We start from the raw sequence: 20,609 nt of genomic DNA on the forward strand, positions 1-20,609 counted from the left end.
TGAGAGTGATGTGACGGACCTCCTTACGCGTACGCTTGAGGTTCTCCGCCACCTCACTGAACGAGAATCGGGAACTAAACCCACGACATCCGTGGCGACCGAACCACAAACTGAGCAATCTAACACCATGATGCCGATACGAGAGGCTGCCCCTTACTGGGTTCCTCCGCGAGGTACAGGGACTCACGATGACGCGAACCACCAAGATGCAAAAGGAAGGGTAGTGTACAACTGGGTCTACCAGCCATGGGACCGGCAAGAGATTCTGACATTCAGGAAATCTCTGCCTGACCTGCGTAAAAACCCCACTGCCTTCTATACTGAATTGGGTACAGCCCTAGGTTCCACGATCATGACCCTGGCTGACATCGACTTGTTTTTCGGGTTATGTCTACCCGCTGATGTGTGGAAGCAAATCCGAAAGGTCGACCACCTTGAGCTGTTTGGACATACCTGGACACAACTCGATACCATCGATAAACAACGAGGACCTGGACAAAAGCCTTTAAAAACCATTCTAGACCTTCCAGATAAAATTGTACAGAAATTAAAAACCCTGATCCCAGAAAAGAAAGTGGACTGGTCGATAGTAACGGCCTGTCGCCAGAAACCCCAGGAGGATGTATCAGAATACTTCTCCCGGTTTGAAACGGTGTTCTCCCATTACAGCGGCCAGGACATGACCACTGCAACCGGACACCATCTGTTTGTCCAGAATTATGTTAAGGGTCTGTCATCGGAGGTCTCTCAGAAACTGCAGGCTAGCGAGAGTAGTTGGGCAGCCTCCAAACCTACGGCTATCCTCCAGATGGCCCAATATTATGAACATCAGAAAAATGAAAACGATAGGGCAACAGAGAAAAAGAAGAAGGACTTGAAAGAGAGGGTGATGATGGCCCAACTGCAAGGGGTGACTAAAGGACGAGACCAATACCGGGGAAACTACCAGACGAACGCCCCTAAGGCTGCATTTCCCCAGGACCGCACTTTGACTCCCCACACTGGACGTACAGACCTTAGACAGGACCAGTGCGCTTTTTGCAAAGGAACTGGCCATTGGAAATCCCAGTGCCCAGTTCTTCTGGAAATAATCAGAGACAAAGACCCCAAGGACATAGTAAATGGACCAAGAAATAAGGGACAACAGCGAGGGCTTCCAAACGACACAACTAATGACAGATCAGGCAGACCAAATACATTTGATCGACCCAGACAGAACCAATACCAGCAATCTGACTACGATGACGCCCACGACTTTGCATAGGACTGCCAGGGGCAAGGGAGGGATCCAGTCGAGCTCTATGTTGACCAGCAAGGCCCTTACGTCACTGCTAAGGTCCTGGGTACCAAGTCTCCATTTCTGGTAGACACTGGCGCAACACGTAGTGCGTTATCTAAACGACTGATTCCGGGGGCACCCTTGTCTGGCTCACTTATAACATCGACAGGTTTCGATGGAACGCCCTCCACTAACCCTTTGTCTGCCCCGATCCTCTTTGACGTAGAAAATAACACCACTGACACCACGTTTTTGCTTTCCTCAAATAGCCCTGACGCCATTATGGGACTTGATTTATTGAAACACTTCCGAGCGACAATCAGATGTTCCCAAGACGGAGTTCGAGTTTTCCTTTACGACAACCCCGTTCTGCTTAGACATTGCCCTCCCCGACGCATGTTTTCCATCACCGATGCTGACACATCCCTGCTTGACACTCTGCCTCCGTATCTGTGGGCCAAGACGGATTCAGACGTAGGGCGCATGTTGATTGACCCAGTACACATTACTGTCCGACCAGACGCTACTCTCCCGAAACTTCCACAATACCGGATATCGCCCGAGGGCGAGAAGGCATTGGTGAAGATTATTCAGTCACTAATAGGTGCAGGAGTGGTAGAGGAAGTGGTAAGCAACGTTTGCAATAGCCCTATCTTGCCCATCATCAAGAAACAGGGAGAGGGAGATGAGAAGGCATACCGTTTTATCATCGACCTTCGAGAGATCAACAAAGTGGTAATACCCCAGTACCCTGTGGTCTCAGACATCACCACCATCCTGACTTTGATTCCTTCTACTGCCACCACCTTCACTGTCATTGACCTCAAAAACGCATTCTTTTCCATCCCCATCCACCCAGATAGCCGATACCTCTTCGGCTTCACCCTGAAAAATCGCTCATATAGGTTCTGCCGAGCACCCCAGGGCTACACAGAAAGCCCTAGCATCTACAGCCAGGCCCTCAAGAGACAACTGGATCAAGTCCAGTTACCCGACGGAGTGGTGTTAGTGCAATATGTCGATGACATCCTTTTGGCAGCCGACACCGCTCCATTAGCAGTCACAGCCACCATTCAACTCCTACACTTCCTTGCGGAAAATGGCCACAAGGTCTCCAAGAAGAAGTTACAATTCTGCCAACCCCAGGTCACTTACCTAGGCCACCTTTTGTCCAAAGAAGGAAGGAAACTCACCCCTGATCGAATCCAAACCATTCTCGAAACCCCTGTCCCTAAGACCCAGAAACAGGTTCGCTCCCTACTAGGCCTCACCTCCTTCTGCCGACAATGGTTACCAAACTTTAGCCTTGTAGTTAAACCGCTGCTTTCTCTGCTAGGTAAAGACGTCCCCTTCCCACTCCCTTGGACCGCTGAGTGTCAAACCTCCTTCACGGAACTACGAGATGCCCTTTGTTCGGCCCCTGTCCTAGGTACCCCCGATTACAAAAAGCCCTTCTTCCTTTACACTCACGAAAGGGAGGGGTGTGCTTTATCTGTCCTGACCCAGGCCATCGGCCCAAAGCAACGACCGTGCGCTTACTTCTCTGCCACTCTTGACCCTGTAGCCAGAGCCTTGCCTGCCTGCCTTCGAGCTGTAGCTGCTGCTGCAATCTCTATCCGACAGAGTGAGGGGATCGTACTCTCGAACTCCCTCACGTAACTGGTACCCCATGCAGTTGACACCCTCCTGAACCAAACCAAGACACAACACCTAACGAGTGCACGACTGACTGGATACGAACTGACTTTGCTTGCACCCCATATCACCCTGAAAAGATGCACCACACTGAACCCGGCAACTCTGTTACCCTTGCCAGAGAACGATCCCAATGTGCACCCTGTGCATGACTGCGTGACCCTTACGGACGAACAGACTAGGAGTAGGGTTGACCTCAGAGACACGGCCTTCCCTGACCCTGACGGGGAGCTGTGGGTGGACGGTTCTTGCATCAAACTCCCCGACGGCACCACTTCCGCTGCCTATGCGGTCACCACGGCTCGAACTGTAGTCGAGACAGCCCGCATTGCGCAACGATCTGCCCAGGCAGCGGAACTGATTGCCCTGACACGAGCCTGCATTCTGGCAGCAGGAACCACAGCGAACATTTACACCGACAGCCAGTATGCCTTTGGGGTGGTTCACCATTTTGGGCTCCTTTGGAGGGAAAGGGGATTCCTGACCTCACACGGCACCCCCATTTTACACGGGGATCTAGTCTCCGCCTTGATCGAAGCTGTCCTCCTCCCCAAGAAGCTTGCCGTCATCAAATGCCAGGCACACAAAAAGGTGACAGACATTATTGGACAGGGAAATGCACTAGCCGACATCACTGCCCGAACGACAGCTGAAAACAGGACGACAACACGTATGTACGTGACCAGGTCACAAGCAGAAAAATGGACTGACGCTAGGGACACTATTAGAGACATTCAAATGGCTAGCACACAGCACGAACTGACTGAATGGGCACGGGTGGGGTTGAAAGATGACGAAGGCTGCTGGCGGACAAGAGACACGAACAAATGGTTGCTACCTGACTCGTACCTGATTCCCATACTGACTATGGCACACTCCCCTGCCCACATAGGATCAGCCCCCATGATTGAACTTGTCTCCAGAGTTTGGCACAATGATAAAATCACAGACTCCGCCAAACGTCTGGTCCAACAGTGCTTGATATGCCTGCAACACAACCCCGGGAAGGGAACTGTAGTACCCCGGGGGGGTTTTGGGGTCCCAGATCACCCGTTCGAAGTCCTGCAGATGGACTACATCCAACTAGACAGATGTCAAGGCCTGAAATATGTACTTGTCGTGGTGTGCGCATTTAGCAAATGGGTGGAAGCATATCCAACCCGTGACAACACTGCTATGGCCACTGCAAAAGTACTGTTAAAGGAGTTTTTCCCCCGTTACGGCCTTTGTCGTATTTTATGGAGCGATAATGGCCCCCACTTCATAGCCGAAGTCATCCAACTCATCTTAAAGGGGTTGGGCATCAAACAGAAGTTCCACGCAGTCTTCCACCCCCAGTCTGCTGGACTTGTTGAACGACACAATGCCACACTGAAGCTTAAACTGGCCAAGATAGTGGCTACCACAGGTCTGAAGTGGCCAGACGCCCTCCCACTGGCATTGCTATCGATGCGTTCCACCCCCACCAAACATCACTTGACACCTTATGAAGTTGTTTTCGGCCGACCCATGAGCGTCTGGTCAGCACCGAAACCGACTTCCATTCATGACGTCCCGGACGTTCTAATGTCTGATTATCTGTATAAATTGACTGAAACTCTGTCTGTCATTCATCAGCAGGTGCAGCAGGCCATCCCCGATGCTTCCAGGGGTCCGGGACACACCATCCAACCCGGGGATTTCGTGCTGATCCGAAATTTTCAGCGGTCGAAGAGTTTGGAACCCCGGTGGACGGGCCCCTGGCAAGTATTAATCACCACCCGGACAGCTCTTCGTGTGGAGGGGAAAAGGCATTGGCTGCACGCACACCACTGTAAGAAGGTCTCCTCAACCCTGGCCACGACAGACAACATCGACAACCAAGAAGAGCTCCTGAACAAGGATCGACCGTCGCTAACCTGCTATCCTGATACCGAGGCACTTGAACTTTCGAGATTCTCTGATCCCACCGTGCCATCCAGAGAAGGGTATTTCCTGCGTCGAAAGGAGGGAGCATCGGCTAAGTAGACCACGAACTAAGTTGAAATCTCAGAACGGTGACCCAAAGCAATCAAGGGTTACCTGGAGAGAAGCCAAACTAAGTCTGTGGTTCTGCCCACTACCGAGCACCTTGAAAACGAAGATGATGGAAGCGCCAGATAAGAAGATGATGGAAGCGCCAAATAAGAAGACGATGGAGACAACAGGAAATACCCGCTACAGAAATCCAAGAACAGATAGACTCCATAGCTCAAAGACAATTGCACTCTTCATTGTAATCCTTTTCTGCTTTCTCCTCATGACCACGCTCTGGATTGTGGAGGAAAATGCACCTGCTCACGAAACATTCCTGACCACCGCTCAGCCTACCACCACGAAGGAACATTATCTGATTTCGCTCTCTCCTCAACTCCGAGAGAGACGAAAGGAGTTTTGGAATAACTCTATCGTACAACTACTTCACCAACACAATCTCGCCACCAATGCTACCAACTGTTGGATCTGTGGGTTGCTACCCCACGCCACTGGACACTCGATACCATTCATCCCTTCGCCCTTCTCAGTTCATGGCTCCTGCCTTGCTTGGCTGATCCTCCTGCAAGAAAGCTATAAGGACAATACCACCTCCAGCAAAACCGTAACGCATTTCTCCCACGGGGTCAGGCGAAACAGAACAAAGACACACTTCTGCCCGCAGACCTCCAACGACTCACTCCAAATGGACATCCCTGCTAAGGAGCGAATTGAAATGCAGGTGTTCAACAATCCAACCAGACCCACCTTCTCCTACCTGCGGAAGCGAACGGCTGCCACCTTGACTGTAGCTCTGTCAGTCATCAATGTCACAGGCCACATGTGCATAGAAGGACTTGGGACACAGCTGGTGGGTCGCAGTACTTGCCGTTTTAACAGAACTTTGGACTCCATGGATCCACCTTCCTTTGTGTCGTCCCCAAACATGTATTTCGTCTGCGGCACAAAAGCCTACACCTGGCTCCCCAAAGGCTGGGGGGGCACTTGTTTCATCTCTTTCATCCTTCCTCCGACTTATGTGGCCCCAGCGAATCATCATAGGCAAAAACGAGCCAAGGACATTGAGCAAGCCGACTCAACAGGAGCGCAGTTCCTCGATGCTATGAAGGGACTTGTTCCTCTCTGGGGCCCGATGGCAAACAGCCGTGCCATCCGACATCTGACTCAGGCAGTTGAGACAACAATGAACATCACAGCTGGTATCTTTGCTAACAACACCGCCGAACTCCAAGCGGTCCGCTTGGTGGCCCTTCAGAACCGCCTTGTCCTGGATGTGGTTCTTGCGGACCGTGGTGGAGCATGCCGCATTATTGGGTCCAGCTGCTGTACATACATACCGGACAACTCACCCTCAGTGTACAAAGCCATCGAGCATCTTCACAGACTCTCTTCAGAAGTCCACCAGGAACAGGGAGAATGGTCGCTTGGTGGTTGGTTCTGGAACACTGTTAAGACCTGGGGCTGGAGACTGTTCACCATTATCCTAATTCCTGTAGTTGTAATATGTGGTCTATGCTTAGGAATCCAATGTCTGCCACCCCTGTGTTCATTATGTGCAAACTGTATTTGCCCTAAGACTGTGGACTTTGGAAACGAACGCATGGGAGCTTTATATGATGCCGAGGTTAAGAATTTGATGAAGATTGACATTGAGTAGACAAGTTGGCTAGATATGTTAAAGGGAGGACTGTGGAAAATTAATATGTTTTGGTAAACATTATCTGCGCCATCTTGCCTTTTCCCCGGATGCCACACTTTTGTCGTGCGCACCCGCCATTTTAGGTGCCTCGATCAGAACCACCCTCTGCACGGCACTGGCCCCCAGCATAGCCCATCACCTTCGCAAAGCCCGCACTCTGACAACCCCCCGCTCTCGCATGCCTTGGGTCATAAACCCCTCTCCAGCGCAGCTCTGCCTCAGAGCCCCATCCTGTTCCCGGCGCGACACCTCCCTTCATTCCTTTCACGGTCCCAGACCCTTTGATGCAAAAACCCTTTTCCTGTGCCCGTTTGTCTTCCTCGTTCCCAGGCCGACACCTAGCTCTGTCGATACTGTTTATTGCCCCTCCCCGTACAGTAGAAAGCTTCCCTCATCAAAGGACCCCCGAATTGATCAAAGCCCCCACCCTATGAGATCCGATCAAACCCCCACATTCCTTGAATCGGCGGAATGTCCAGCTGCACGATAATCATCACCTGTTGTGACCAGGGTGGGGACTTCAACTGTAAATGTGTGTGGGAACGGGCTTGGAGCGGGGATTCCGAGAATGTCTTTCCGTACATCAAAGCATTGCCAAGAATGTGTTATATGTAATAAAGCAGTAAACCTGTATCTAAGAGGCCAGGCCTCAGAGATGCAGTTAGAGCACCTCGTGACGATACTTGCTGTCCGAACTGATGTGTTCTCCTCCGGAGAGAATAAACCTTGTTTCCTGCCTTCCCGTCTCCAGCGCCTGCCTCTTCATTGGTTAATATTCTGTGGGTTCAAGTGGCGACACCGCCGGGCAATACTTAAGGATCTTTGTTCATCAGTTGTCCGTGACCTTTTTAACACTAGAGCTATCAGTATTTTCATAAATGTGAATACTCTTATGTTCTCAAATCAAAATGGAGTTTTTCCTACTTCCAAGAAAAGTGTCTTAAGCATGCTCTTCAATTTGTGCACGCATGTAGACATTCAAATGCAACTGCATTTCCATACAGAGTCTCAAAATCATAGATATCTTCATACCAGTAAGAATACATGAAGCGATTTACATACTGCAGGCAGGCTGGCCTTGTAGCTCAGTGGCAGAGCACTGGCCCTGTAAACCAGGGGTCATGAGTTCAAGCCTCATCAGGGCCTTTTTATATGTGAGTTTCTGTATGTTGTTTCCAAGTCATTCTTTCTAGGAGTCACACCTTGTCTTAAGTTTGCTTATTGACAAGCTTCCCTTTCCTGCTTTCATCGTATCAAGAAGACTTCATGAAAACCATTGAACCATAAACTAGTGCCTCACCCCTTCCGATCGCCTGACGAACGCCTGACAAACGTCATTCTCACCCCGCCGGGCAAAGCCAAATAAGCCATGCATATTTGAAGTTCCTTTGAAAGTCAGAGCGAGGACTATGACCTCTGTTCCGACTGAGTCTGCATCCACAGAAAGGATGAAATAAGGATCTAGAAATTTCACCAAGGAGATGTGAACTTCATCCCCCTTAAAATACTTTTCCTCCCAGATGCCCGGCTCTTAGTCAAATTAGGTTAATCTTCAAAACCCCACCCCCACTAACCATAAATATCCGACTCTCCTGCTGTCCATTCAAATGATACAAGGTATCTTGTACATAGAGAGAATGTGAGAAAAAGCAGAATCGCTTCATAGATTTGGTGACCTTGGATGGGTGGGCTGGATAAAGAAGTGAACCTGATTTCGGGAAAAGGAGTATCGTGATGGGGATGAGGAAAAGAGAACATGGACCACATTCACAAGTTAGAGAAATAAATGTAATAGGTTGAATGGTTTTAAAAAGTTAACTTTGAGCATGAATTGTGTTTTTTAAACTGCAAAGAATTAAAAAATCAATGTGGGATTGGAGGCACAATCTGAGCAGAAAGCACCATAAGCTGCTATGGTGCAACTCTTATGTTGACTAGAAACATTAATATGATGACGCTCTTCTTTTGATATGTCTTTCAGTTAAATTGTATTGTAAGTAGCTGATACAGCACTGTTTGCAGCTCCTCAGTATATGGTTATCCCGTGACAACAATGTTTTCATCATATTTATTATTCTACAAATGTATTTTTAAATGCACTGATGTGGTGTTTGCATGCTATGCAAGACGGCACATCATGGAATGTTTATAAGGAGCATCGAATAGGATTGTGATATTTGCACCTGGAAGAGTCGGACACGCAGATCCTGAAAAGAAGTAAAGACTCTCTAGCAAGGACCGTCTTTACCCCGAGTTTAATCTTTACTTTTAGTGAAATGGTTTTAAAAAAAAACAGTAAGCTGCTCCAGGTGAGGCTCGAACTCACAACCTCGGCTTGTCTCAATGCAAGTACTGCTCTATAAGTACCGCGCGCAAACCGATTGCGCCACTGGAGCTCACTGTTCTCATATATCCCCAGTTGACCCATCTAGAGCTGACCAAGTAGATACTGGCACTGCTCCCTTATTCACTGTGCAAGATCGACTCACATGATAGCATATCATGACTATTAAAAACTACAGTCCTAATGGAACAGATTTGATAATTCTGCTATATCATGTGCTCTGTCTATTGAACACCACATACATTTGCCAGTTCTCACACAGTCTAGGAGAAACTTATGATTATTTGTAATTAGCACATAGTAAGAATTTCCTAAAAAATGAAACATAGTCACCTAAGGCAGACGAGGTGGCCGAGTGGTTAAAGCGATGGACTGCTAATCCATTGTGCTCTGCACGCGTGGGTTCGCATCCCATCTTCGTCGGAACGCCATCAGACACTCTTTTGAAGTACAATTACACTCTCTTTCAAGACACAGCCATAATCCACTAGAAGGGCCCAACTGACTATTCGATTTTGTCAATTATGTCAAATTAAGGGAAGTGTTTTGTGCTTAATTGAAATTAGATCTTTCATGAAGTGTCCAGAGGATTGCCTTTCCCTCACTCCTGGCCTTCTAACCAGTTTGGATAGATAGACTGATAAGAAAGCAGCTCTTACTCCTAAAGTTTCAGCCATCTCAAGTGTATGACTGTTGACATATGTCTGCCCCACAGAGACAGATCACTTCTAATAAGTGAGTTCTCTATCTGTCACTGATTGCGGACATACTAACTAGAGCTATCAGTATGGTCATAAATGTGAATACTCTTATGTTCTCAAATCAAAATGGAGTTTTTCCTACTTCCAAGAAAAGTGTCTTAAGCATGCTCTTCAATTTGTGCACGCATATAGACATTCAAATGTAACTGCATTTCCATACAGAGTCTCAAAATCATAGATATCTTCATACCGCAGTAAGAATACATGAAGCGCTGTGAGAGTGTGGTGTGATGCAAATGCGGCCCTAGGTTGGTGTGGTAGATTTACTCGAGCCACCCCCCTGTATGACTCGGAATGTTTGGGTTCTCTGTGGCGAACGAAAGTGTTTGATAAATGGGACATGATTGGCATAAGTAAGGTTGGCGACTTGTGGTCAAAGGGGACGGTTAAGTCCTTCGATGCACTGCGGCTGGAATACGACCTGGGCGGGACTGAATTCTTCCGGTAGGCTCAGGTCCGTCATGCCTTGTTGTCGGTGTAAAAAAAAAAAAAGAATACATGAAGCGATTTACATAATGTAGGCAGGCTTGCCTTGTAGCTCAGTGGCAGAGCACTGGTCTTGTAAACCAGGGGTCATGAGTTCAAGCCTCATCAGGGCCTTTTTATATGTGAGTTTCTGTATGTTGTTTTCAAGTCATTCTTTCTAGGAGTCACACCTTGTCTTAAGTTTGCTTATTGACAAGCTTCCCTTTCCTGCTTTCATCGTATCAAGAAGACTTTATGAAAACTATTAAACCATAAACTACTTTTTTTTTTTTTTTGTCAGAGCATCGTTTCTGGTTCAGATACATCAATCGTCACCTTCCACAACACCCTATTTATTCGTAAGTCGTTGGTAACAAACTTGGCAACAAGTGCGCAAGCTATCCCATTGACCTTTTACCTGTGAAGGGAAAAGGTCACGTTAAATAAAATACATACAGTAAATTATTTACATTTACTCCACCTGTCTTCATCCGTTCTCTCCTCTCTCCGGTCGCCAAACTGGTTCCTGGATTGAAGGAAAAAAATAGGAAAACACAGGTTAGTGGTCCCTCTGGGGGCCCCTTGAGTGACAAGGAGGCCTCCGTTGGGGTTGCTTTTTGTTCCCTGAGTCTTTCTGGGGCCCCTGCGTGACAGGCTACCCCTTGGGTCCTCAGGTTTCGTCTTCGCTGTCTCCATCTGATCCGTCCAGTGCTGCGTAGTCGCGCAGGAGGCTGTTGATCATCTTACGGCATCCCAGGGTTGATGTCTCCTTTTTCCCTACTACCAGGTGGTTTCTGGAGAACAGAAGGACATCTTTGAAACAGCACAGGAGCCTCCAGCAGCCCTGAAGGTCACGTAGTGCGTGTGTCCCTGGGAACAGTCCATACATCACAGAGTCCGCAGTGATGCAGGTCGTAGGTATCCAGGCCCTGAGCTCTGTGCCCAGGGCCTTCAGCAGGTCCTGTGCGTACGTGCACTCCCAGAAGAGATGGTGTGTTGTCTCGTCCACGGTGCATCCTCTTGGGCAGGACTTGTATCGGTTGAGTCCTCTTGCGTGCATGAAGGCTCTCACGGGAAGTCCTCCTTGGATGGCCATCCAGGCGGTGTCTTTGTGCTGGTTCGTCAGGCGTTTGGATGCGACGTTTCCCCACACGTGGTCTGCTGTGGCTGAGGGGAGGGCGCTGATTGGCTCGCTGACGTCTCTTGCACGTATCTGTTTCTGGACAAGCTTGGAGGTCCATGTGGCGGGGCTGGCTGCCTCCAGGCCGAATTCCTTCACAAACTTCTCCACTTCTTTGTAGAACCACGGGGTCTCCCAGTTGTACGGGACGACGCTCACCCACTCAGCCCATCCGAGGCGCCTCCACGTGGGCAGCAGGAAGAAGCGTGCCATCAGAAAGCAGACGTGGCTCTCATCTTCTGTCCTCAGGGTGTTCCTCACGCAGTGGCACACGAAGATCCCTCTCAGGATGGTGGCGATGTCCGGCACTCCTTTGCCTCCCTTGTCGTGGGTCTTGAACATCACCGCCCTCTTTACTCTGTTCATCTTCGAGCTCCAGATGAAGTAGAAGATCATTCTCGTGATGGCCTTGGCCGTTGTGGTCTGCACTGGCCATACTTGAGCGACGTACTGGAGTACTGGCAGGGTCTCGTTCCGCAGGACCAAAGACTTACCTTCGATCGTCAGCTTCCGGAGGCTCCAGAGTCCCAGCTTCTGCCTCGTCTTTGCCAGTCTTTCCTCCCAGGTCTTCTCTGCTGCACCTTCTCCGCCGAACCAGACTCCCAGGATCTTCAGGAAGTCCCTCTTGATGGGGAATGGTAGTGAGTCTCGGGGGGGTCCAGTGTCCGAAGAGCAGGGTTTCTGACTTGGCGCTGTTGATCTTCGCTCCTGATGCCTTCCCAAACTCGATACAAGTCCTTTCCTGTTCTCTTATGGACGGTCCGTCTGCGCAGAATACTGAGACGTCGTCCATGTACAGAGAGCACTTCCCTTCTCCTTTTCCTCCGCTTCCCGGTGCCTTTACTCCTCTGATGTTACTGTTCTGCCGGATGCGTTCCGCGAGGAGTTCTATTACGCAGATGAACAGGAGGGGGGAGAGGGGGCATCCCTGCCTCACCCCTGACAGGACCGGGAAAGGGTCTGTACTCCAGCCATTCACTGTTGCCGTGCTGGAGATGTCACTATACATTGTTTTTACCACGTCGCAGAAGAAGTCCCCCAGGCCCAGCACTCTGAGTGCCCGGTCCATGAACTCATGGGAAACGTGGTCGAACGCCTTCTGCTGGTCCAGGCTGACCAAGGCCGTCGGGATCTTGCGACCCTTGACGTACTCGATCGTGTCCCGGACCAGGGCCAGGCTGTCCGCGATTTGCCGTCCTGGTATACCGCAGGACTGGTCTGGATGGACTATCTTTGCTACCACTTTCTTTAGGCGGTTGGCCATTACCATCGCGAGAATCTTGTAGTCCACATTGAGGAGAGAGATGGGACTCCAGTTCTTGAGGTCTTCTCTCTCTCCCTTCTGCTTGTACAAGAGTGTTATCATGCCCTCTCGCAGGGATTGCGGCATACTGCCCTTGCCCACCATTTCCTCGTAGAGGGTCAGCAAGTCCGGCCCGATCAGGTCCCACAGTTCGACATATAGTTCCACTGGGAGACCGTCGTTCCCGGGTGTCTTGCCTCTCTTGGAGGTTGTGGCGGCCAAGTGCAGCTCTTCCAGGGTGAAAGGCGCGTCTAGGCCTTCTCTCTCTTCCGGACCCAGTGTCTTTGAGATGCCCTCCAGGAAACTGTCCGCCTGGGCTCTCTCCGACTCCTTCGGTGAGTAGAGTTCGCCGTAAAAGTCTGTGACGACTCTCATGACGTCCTCTTTCTCACTTTGGAGGTTGCCCTCCGAGTCCCGAAGTTCCACCAGCGATGTGTGAGCTGAGTGAATTTTCTTAAAGAAGAACGAGTTGCATTTCTCGCCCTTCTCTAGGTTCTCGGTTCTGGTCCTGAAGATGATTTTCTCGGATTCTTCCCTAAAGTGCTCTGCGAGCCCTTTTCGGGTGTCCTCCAGGTCATCATCCACGTCCCATCCCCTGAGCTCGAGTTCGTACAGTTGCTGCAGTTTGCTTTGCAGCCCCCTGAACGTCCTCTTCTTTTCCCGTGCAGCAGCTCTGCTTGCATCCTGGAAGAAGCTCCGGAACCTGACTTTCACCCATTCCCTCCACTCGCTGGCGGATTGAAAGAGGCCCTTCATGTCCTTCCACTCTATGTACGCGTCTCTGAGGTTCGCCACTAACTCCTCGTTGTCCAGCAAAGAGCAGTTCAGTTTCCACGAACCTGGGCCAGCGGGGAACTTCCCTGTAAGTTCCCCTCGAAACTGACTGCTCTGTGGTCAGAGAAGTGGATGGCGACCATGGAGCTTCGCCCAGGCTTTACTGTTGGGGAGGTGAGTAGGAGGTCGATCCGTGAACGCACGGATCCATCCGGCTTGCTCCAGGAATAATTCCTGGCGTTCGGCCCCATGCTCCCGATGACATCCCGGAGGGACGCCTCCTTTATCATCTCCACCAACAGCCTGGACGTCACATCCATTCCTGCAGAGCCTGGCCCACTGCGTCCGTCCAACTCTACTATGCAGTTGAAATCACCACCCATCAGAATGGTTCTGGAGGTCACGAGTTGCATCCTGAGCACCCTGAACACCTCAAGTCGCTCATTCTTCTCCGGGGGGGCATAGACATTGATGAGCCGAATGGGCTCACCGGCCCACGAGCCGTCCACGACCAGCACTCTGCCGTTGACCTGCTCGGTGACCTTGTCCACGGTGAAATGCCTTCCACTAATCAGAATGGCCACTCCAGATGATTTGCAATCGTTCCCTCCAGACCAAAAGGATGGCCCGTGCGTCCACTGCCGTTCAAGCTGGCTGTATGACTGGGTGTACGGAATTCCGCATTCCTGCAGAAGCAGATATCTCGGTTCTGGGTGGCCAGGAAGCGCAACGTGCCGACCCGCCTGACCTGATCCTTCATGCTTCTGACGTTTAGGGTGAGCAATGATATAGCCATTGTCTCTGTGCTATCGGTCAGTGTCTGGTTTCGGTACCTACTGGGGTTGAAGGCCCTGGGTGTCCCTACTGTGCTTGTAGGTTGTCCTGTTCCCCCGGTGGCCCCCACTCCACTGCGGCGTCCCCTGTGTATTCGACGAGCTCCTCGTTTTCTACTACCAGGTCCCATTGGTCTGGTATGGCTATGGCCGCCAGGCTGTTGAGTTGGCGGTGGAGGTCTTGGAGGGTTGACTCCTCCTCTTCCTGCTTGTCTCTCTCTTCCTCCTCCATCTCCTCCTCCTCGTCGCTCACTATGACGATGTGGGTGTCGTTTTCCGTTTCGTCATCGGTGCCCGCGTTGTTCACCTTCTTGCTCTTCAGGAAGTCCTCCTTCCCTTGTAGCTTCCTTTTCTGGGGGCCTGTCCGTTGGGTGTTTCCGTCTGGCCCCTCTACGTCTTCCAGTGTCTCCGGCTTGGATTCCGTTGGTGGTGGTTTTTGTGCTGCCGCCATCTGGATCCTTGCGCTGGAGCGTGTTTGCTCTTTGGCTTCTGCGAGTTTTAATGCTTTCTGGCGCAGCGACTGGGATTGTACTGTCGCCCATGACTCCTCTATGGGCACCCAGTCCTTGCTGTCTTTCTTCTTTCCCTTTTTGTCTGTTTTCTTGGCCACAGTTGCCTTGGCAGAGTCCTTTTTCTCCTCCTTTCTCGCCTCCTGGGTCTCTGTTACTGGCGCTGGTTCCTTCGATCCAGTGTCCTCCTCTGACGATGCTGGTCCTTGCGGTGCTCCGTCCTTGGGGGGCTCCGGTTGTTCCTTGGCTGATGTTTCCTCAGCCGGTGTGGATTCCCTCGGGGGTTCCTTTGGCTGGGCCTGCCCTGACTCTCCATCCTCCGGGTTTCCTTTGGGGGTCCGGGGTTCCTTGGCTGGTGCCGTCACAGTAGGTGGTGGTGGTCCTGTGTCCAGTCCTGCTTTGGGTCCCTCTTTGTTGCTCTGGCCTGGTCCTGTGGGGGTTGCTGTTTTTGGATCCTGGCCCTTCTGCTCCACCTTCTTGGGTGTCGCTGTTGTTTTTCCCGATTGGTCCCTGGCGTCTTTCAGGAGGGTGTTCAGGCTGGCGTTGGCAGTTGCCGAGAGCTTTGGCCTTGTCTGTCTCCATGATTAGCTCCAGGCTGGGCTTGCTGCAGCGGCTGCTGCGTATGTCTTCGGCAAGTCTGACTTGGGGCATCGGTAGTACGTGTGGCCCACCTCTCCACAGAGGTTGCACTTCCTGATCCCTTTGCATGAGCTTGCGTCGTGTCCGGACTGCTTGCATATTCAGCAGAATTTCACAGGGCAATCCCTGCCGGCGTGGCCCGTGCCATCGCACTTCCTGCAGGTGAAGGGTTGTCCTGGGTACTTGATCCTCCCCATGTCTGATCCTAGGTAGAAGCTGGCCGGTGGGTGTTTCATGCCATCTCTACCTGATGGGTCATTGTGGAGGTCAATCTGTGCCTGCCAGGTCGTGTTCCAAATTCCATTGGGGTCCCTGACCTTGGTGGGTCCTGTCAGGATGGTGCCATACCTTTGGAGGAGTGACGCGATGTCCTTGTTTGGGATGTGGGGGTTGGTCATCTCAACCGTTATCCTCTTCTCCGTGGTTGCTGGCTCCATTCCTGCCGTTACACTGAAGTTGCTGTAGGGTGTGTCCTCCTTCCCCTGAAAGAAGTCCCAGTACTTCTTGAAGAGAGCTTGAGTGAAGAAGCTGAGGAGGAAGATCATTCCTGATGCGGATGCCTGGCAACTCAGTATCTCGTCTCCCTGGACCCCTGCTGGTTTGCGGATTTTGTTCACGAATGAGGCTCGCTCCATTCGGGGTCCGGTTTTGTCCTTTATCTCCCACCGCATGAACCATAAACTATTGCCTCACCTGACGAACGCCTGATGAACGCCATTCTCACCCCGCCTGGCAAGGCCAAATAAGCCATGCATATTTGAAGTTCCTTTGAAAGTCAGAGCGAGGACTATGACCTCTGTTCCGACTGAGTCTGCATCCACAGAAAGGATGAAATAGGGATCTAGAAATTTCACCAAGGAGATGTGAACTTCTTTCCCCTTAAAATACTTTTCCTCCGATTGTATTGCTCGCACCATGGCCCATGGTACACTCGCTACACTACTGACTTCAAAACCCCCCTGTGGGGAAAATCCCAAGCTCTTGTCTCTAAAATGCTAGGTTGCTCTCAAATAGGAAAATCTTCAACTCTCCGCCCCTATCACATACAAGGCGCTCGCTTCCTCACAATCACTTCATAAATATCATTTAACCATTCCAATGCGTCTAGTAGCAGCGCCTTGACATGTCATGCCAGCGGCACAGGCGCTATAATACAAAACAAGCGTTCCTCTTATCTAGAGTGAGGCATAGTTTGAAGAGGGCGAGAGAAAGCTAGAGAGAGCCTAGGAACTAATACACCAGGTGAAATAGCAGACAAACTTCGATGATGAGGAAATAAACACACAGACATGTAAAAGAACGATGAAAAGAACAGTTATTCAACGAGAACTAACGGAGCCCATGGCTGACTGTAGTCCAGAGACGGGGACTGGGAGAGTCAGCTGGTCAGGCAAATGACGTCACTCTCCCAAAAATGCAGGCGGCGTGAGGCGTCATACCCTCTAAACACCAAACCAAAACCGAAGCGTGGTTCTGCACATAATAATGGAATGTAACGTGAGCAGCTTTTCACTACAGCTGTGCACCAGCCCCGAAGCTATCCCGGGTAAGAGGTTTATAATAGCTGCTTGGTTCGTTATGTGCTCGAACTGGTCCTGACATAACATAAATCAAAAACAGCTCGTCAGGGAGCGTGCTGGATTCTCGCATAGGGGCTGGCTTGCTCGGTCGAGCAGACATACTCAAACTTTCAGCCTAGAAAGGCTTTCTTTCCTGAGAAGAGAGGAGAAAGCCTGCCAAAGAATACGAAAACAAGCAAAAGAATTACAGCAAACATTTACCGTGGCTTTCAACCGACTCGCTTAAGTCAGAGTCCCCGCTCTTTCTTGTACTCGAAGCTCTATGTGCCATAAGGCCTGGTGCTATGTCTGCGGTGTGCGCCGGTGCGGGGAGGGAGGAGCGCGCCTGCCCGTCGCCCGCCGCCTGGTATCTACACTAGGGTGGATGCCGGACCCCAGCCTGCTATCGCTCCCTTCCTCAGAGCGTCCTGAGCGCTTCGAGTAAAAGCTCTTGTTGATGGCCAGTGCAACATTAGGGGCGGTGTGGCGCAGTGACTGGGCATGCGCGGCATTAGACCAGTAGTGCGCCACAGTGCAGGAGGTAACCTCTGAAGCTATGGCAATTATCATATAGGTTGGCCCGGCAGAGATGCAGGTTTACAAAAGGGGTGGCTCTAGCCACAAGACCTGCTTGCACAGATAATGTGATGTCACCTACGAGGTAGTGTTTAATGTTTGTTTCACCTACGAGCCTCAGTCCTGCTTGCACAGATAATGTTATGTCACCTACGAGGTAGGGTTTAATGTTTGTTCTGCATTTGAAGTGCGGGCGCCGGCCCGACACGCCCGTTGTGCACTGGTTGAGCGGCAGAGACAGATAAAATCACGAATTGCAGTGTACACGATAAGTAATTCGGTGTTGTTTTTCAGGTCGCGCCAGGGAACACGTCGCAAGGACTGGCAGCCGCAAAGGATTAACAAGTATATCAGCAGGTCGCGCCCGGGAACACGTCGCAAGGACTGGCAGCCGCAAGGGATTAACAAGTATATCAGCAGGTAATTCATGGGCGAGTCCGACGGTGGTTGTGTTAGTAACTGGAGCATGCAATAGTCAGCACAGCTGATCCGGTTGCCAGCAAACTCAGCAAGGAGTGGTGCTACTCCACGTGTTTTTATTGCCAGTAGACTCAGCAAGGAGTGGCACAACCTCACGTATTTTCTCACCCATAGGAACCCGGAAGGGCAGAAGCCACCGTGATGAGCACTCGCGGCGCCGCATTACCACAAGAAGGGCTGTGGGCAGAATTTCTGGCAGTCGCACAGGCTAAAGGGCCAGCATGGGCTCAGGGTTTCATCGAGGCGCGTAGCCAAGAGGAGGCTGGTCGACCCAGCTCCCCCGAGCACGCAGCGGGCCCCTCAGGTGAAGGGATGCGAAGGTCCACTCGGAAGCGAAAGCACACACGCAAGGAATTTCCGGCCGAGCCAGCTCGAAACGATCCCCAGTCGACGACACTTCCCCCCGCGGCGAGGCCCGTGGAATTACCTGTGACACCTGCCATGGTGCATGAGTCGGCCGCGGGACTAACAGACTTGGCCCAAATGGGTAAGACAATGGACGAAATGATGGGATTAATGGCACTCTTTCAAAAACGTTTAGATGATGTGGCGGCGGCACAGAAAGGGATGGCCCCCCCGGGCCTACAAACTCTGATCCAGTAATGCAAGTGTGGGCTCAGCAGGGAACTACTGTGGGGTCACACGGTCCTGGGACTGCAGTAGCTGGCTTGCAGGTTTCCACAGTTGCGGTGCCGCTGCCAGCTGCGCCGCTTGTCACCCCCGCCACCCCTCAGAATGTCGGCCAGGTGCCCGCCACGGGGTCAGCGCCCGCCTCGGGGAGTGCGGTAGGGGGCGTAGCAACAAGTGCGATCAGCAGCACGGCTGGTCCAGCAGGATTAGCACAACCTGGTCCGGGTGGGGCCGCCCCGGCGCAATTGGATACGGTACAACCGGCCGGTGGGGGGTCGGGCAAACCAAGCGCTACACACGCCCCGCTGTCATCAGGTCGCTGCTCCCTGGCCCGGCAGGTACCTCAGGCTGCCAAGGAAGGGATATGGAGGAGGGAGTATATTGATATTTTGACGCAGTTGATGCATGACAACGCAAGTGCAGACACTAGGAGGATGGGGAAGAAAGATGATGAGAAAAAAGTTAGGTACCAGCGTTGGCCTGAGAAGACAATAGAAAATTGGACCGAGGCTTTGAACATTTTAGCGACAGTAATAGTGCAGAAGGACCGAGCTCAGAGTGAGGCATTGATGGAATACGCCAACACCATCCAACAGGGAGCAAGGGAGTCCAGGGGGATGGGCTGGTTCTGGTACGATCAAGAATTTAGGAAAACAATGGCTAGCTGCTCTGAATTAGGGTGGGACCATAAGGATATCCAGCTCTGGATCAAACACATGTGCAGGACAGGTAATAATCAGAGAGACACACCGTACAAGGCACAAGGTGAGTTGGACACTAAGAAGTGGGAGCAGTTCCCGAGGCGTTCCTTCCAGCAGCCCTTTCGGGGGGGGGTCGGGGGAGGGGCCAGGGATCCGGACCGAGACGTTTCAACTCTGGAACTTGTAGACTGTTCAATGGTGGAACATGTACCTGGGGTAAAGCTTGTAAGTTTGCCCATAATTGTAGCAAATGTGGTGCCCAGCACGCAGCAATCACTTGTACCAACGGCCAGAACCCCTCCCCCTCCACAGCACAGGGAACGGACGGAGCACGCCAGTAGGGCATTGGGAAGCAAGGGCCTCTCTCCCATAGTGTTGCAGAATTTTTTCCCTTTACTCCGATTGTACCCGCTTGTGAAGGAGCGAAAGTTACTGGCTGAAGGTTTTGTGGATGGCTTCAGGATACCTTACAAAGGGCCTCTGGGTTCCAGGGATGCTTTGAACCTCAAATCAGCCAGGGACCTACCACAGGTTGTTGGTAATAAGATTAAGAAGGAAGTTGATCTGGGGAGGGTGGCGGGCCCATTTCCTCCCCCCCCCCTGGAAAATGTTTTTGTTTCACCACTAGGAGTTGTGCCAAAAAAGCAACCTGGGGCATACCGTTTGATTCATCACCTATCTTACCCTGAGGGCAACTCGGTCAACCATTGGCTGGAGGAAGGGGCGTGTTCAGTGTCCTATTGTTCACTGGACATGACCGTAGACATGATTAGGAGAACGGGCAAGGGGGCTTGGCTGGCCAAGGCTGACATTGAATCAGCGTTCTGCCTCCTGCCTGTTCATCCCAATAGTCAACACTTGTTAGGCTTCAAGTGGAAGGGCGCATTCTTTTTTGATCGCTGCATGCCTATGGGTTGCGCCGTCTCGTGTGCCTATTTCGAGGCGTTCAGTTCCTTTCTCCAGTGGGCCCTCACCAGCAAGCATGGCATTTCCCAAGTCACACACTATCTGGATGATTTCCTATTCTTTGGCAGGGAGGGTTCCCATGAGTGCACAGAAGCCTTGCGGGCCTTTGAAGAGCTGGCAGATCATTTGGGTGTCCCCCTGGCTCCGGGAAAAACAGAGTGGCCTTCTCAAATACTCACTTTCCTGGGCATCAAACTGGATAC

At 51.3% G+C, this 20,609-nt stretch overlaps 4 non-coding genes across 4 annotated transcripts; 3 read left to right on the forward strand and 1 right to left on the reverse strand.

The window, feature by feature from the left end:
- Window positions 1-7,760: 7,760 nt before the first annotated feature.
- On the forward strand, window positions 7,761-7,832 carry TRNAT-UGU (transfer RNA threonine (anticodon UGU)). Its single transcript has one exon. It is a non-coding gene; the product is annotated as a tRNA-Thr (tRNA).
- A 1,155-nt stretch (window positions 7,833-8,987) lies between these two features.
- Window positions 8,988-9,082, reverse strand: TRNAI-UAU (transfer RNA isoleucine (anticodon UAU)). The gene is made up of 2 exons: window positions 9,045-9,082; window positions 8,988-9,023 (listed from the first exon to the last, which is right to left on the reverse strand). It is a non-coding gene; the product is annotated as a tRNA-Ile (tRNA).
- Window positions 9,083-9,371: 289 nt separating this feature from the next.
- On the forward strand, window positions 9,372-9,453 carry TRNAS-GCU (transfer RNA serine (anticodon GCU)). The gene has a single exon. It is a non-coding gene; the product is annotated as a tRNA-Ser (tRNA).
- An 866-nt stretch (window positions 9,454-10,319) lies between these two features.
- TRNAT-UGU (transfer RNA threonine (anticodon UGU)) lies at window positions 10,320-10,391 on the forward strand. Its single transcript has one exon. It is a non-coding gene; the product is annotated as a tRNA-Thr (tRNA).
- Window positions 10,392-20,609: the final 10,218 nt, after the last annotated feature.

This window comes from Lissotriton helveticus, chromosome 5_1 (genome assembly GCF_964261635.1).
Source record: "Lissotriton helveticus chromosome 5_1, aLisHel1.1, whole genome shotgun sequence".
Taxonomy (NCBI): domain Eukaryota; kingdom Metazoa; phylum Chordata; class Amphibia; order Caudata; family Salamandridae; genus Lissotriton; species Lissotriton helveticus.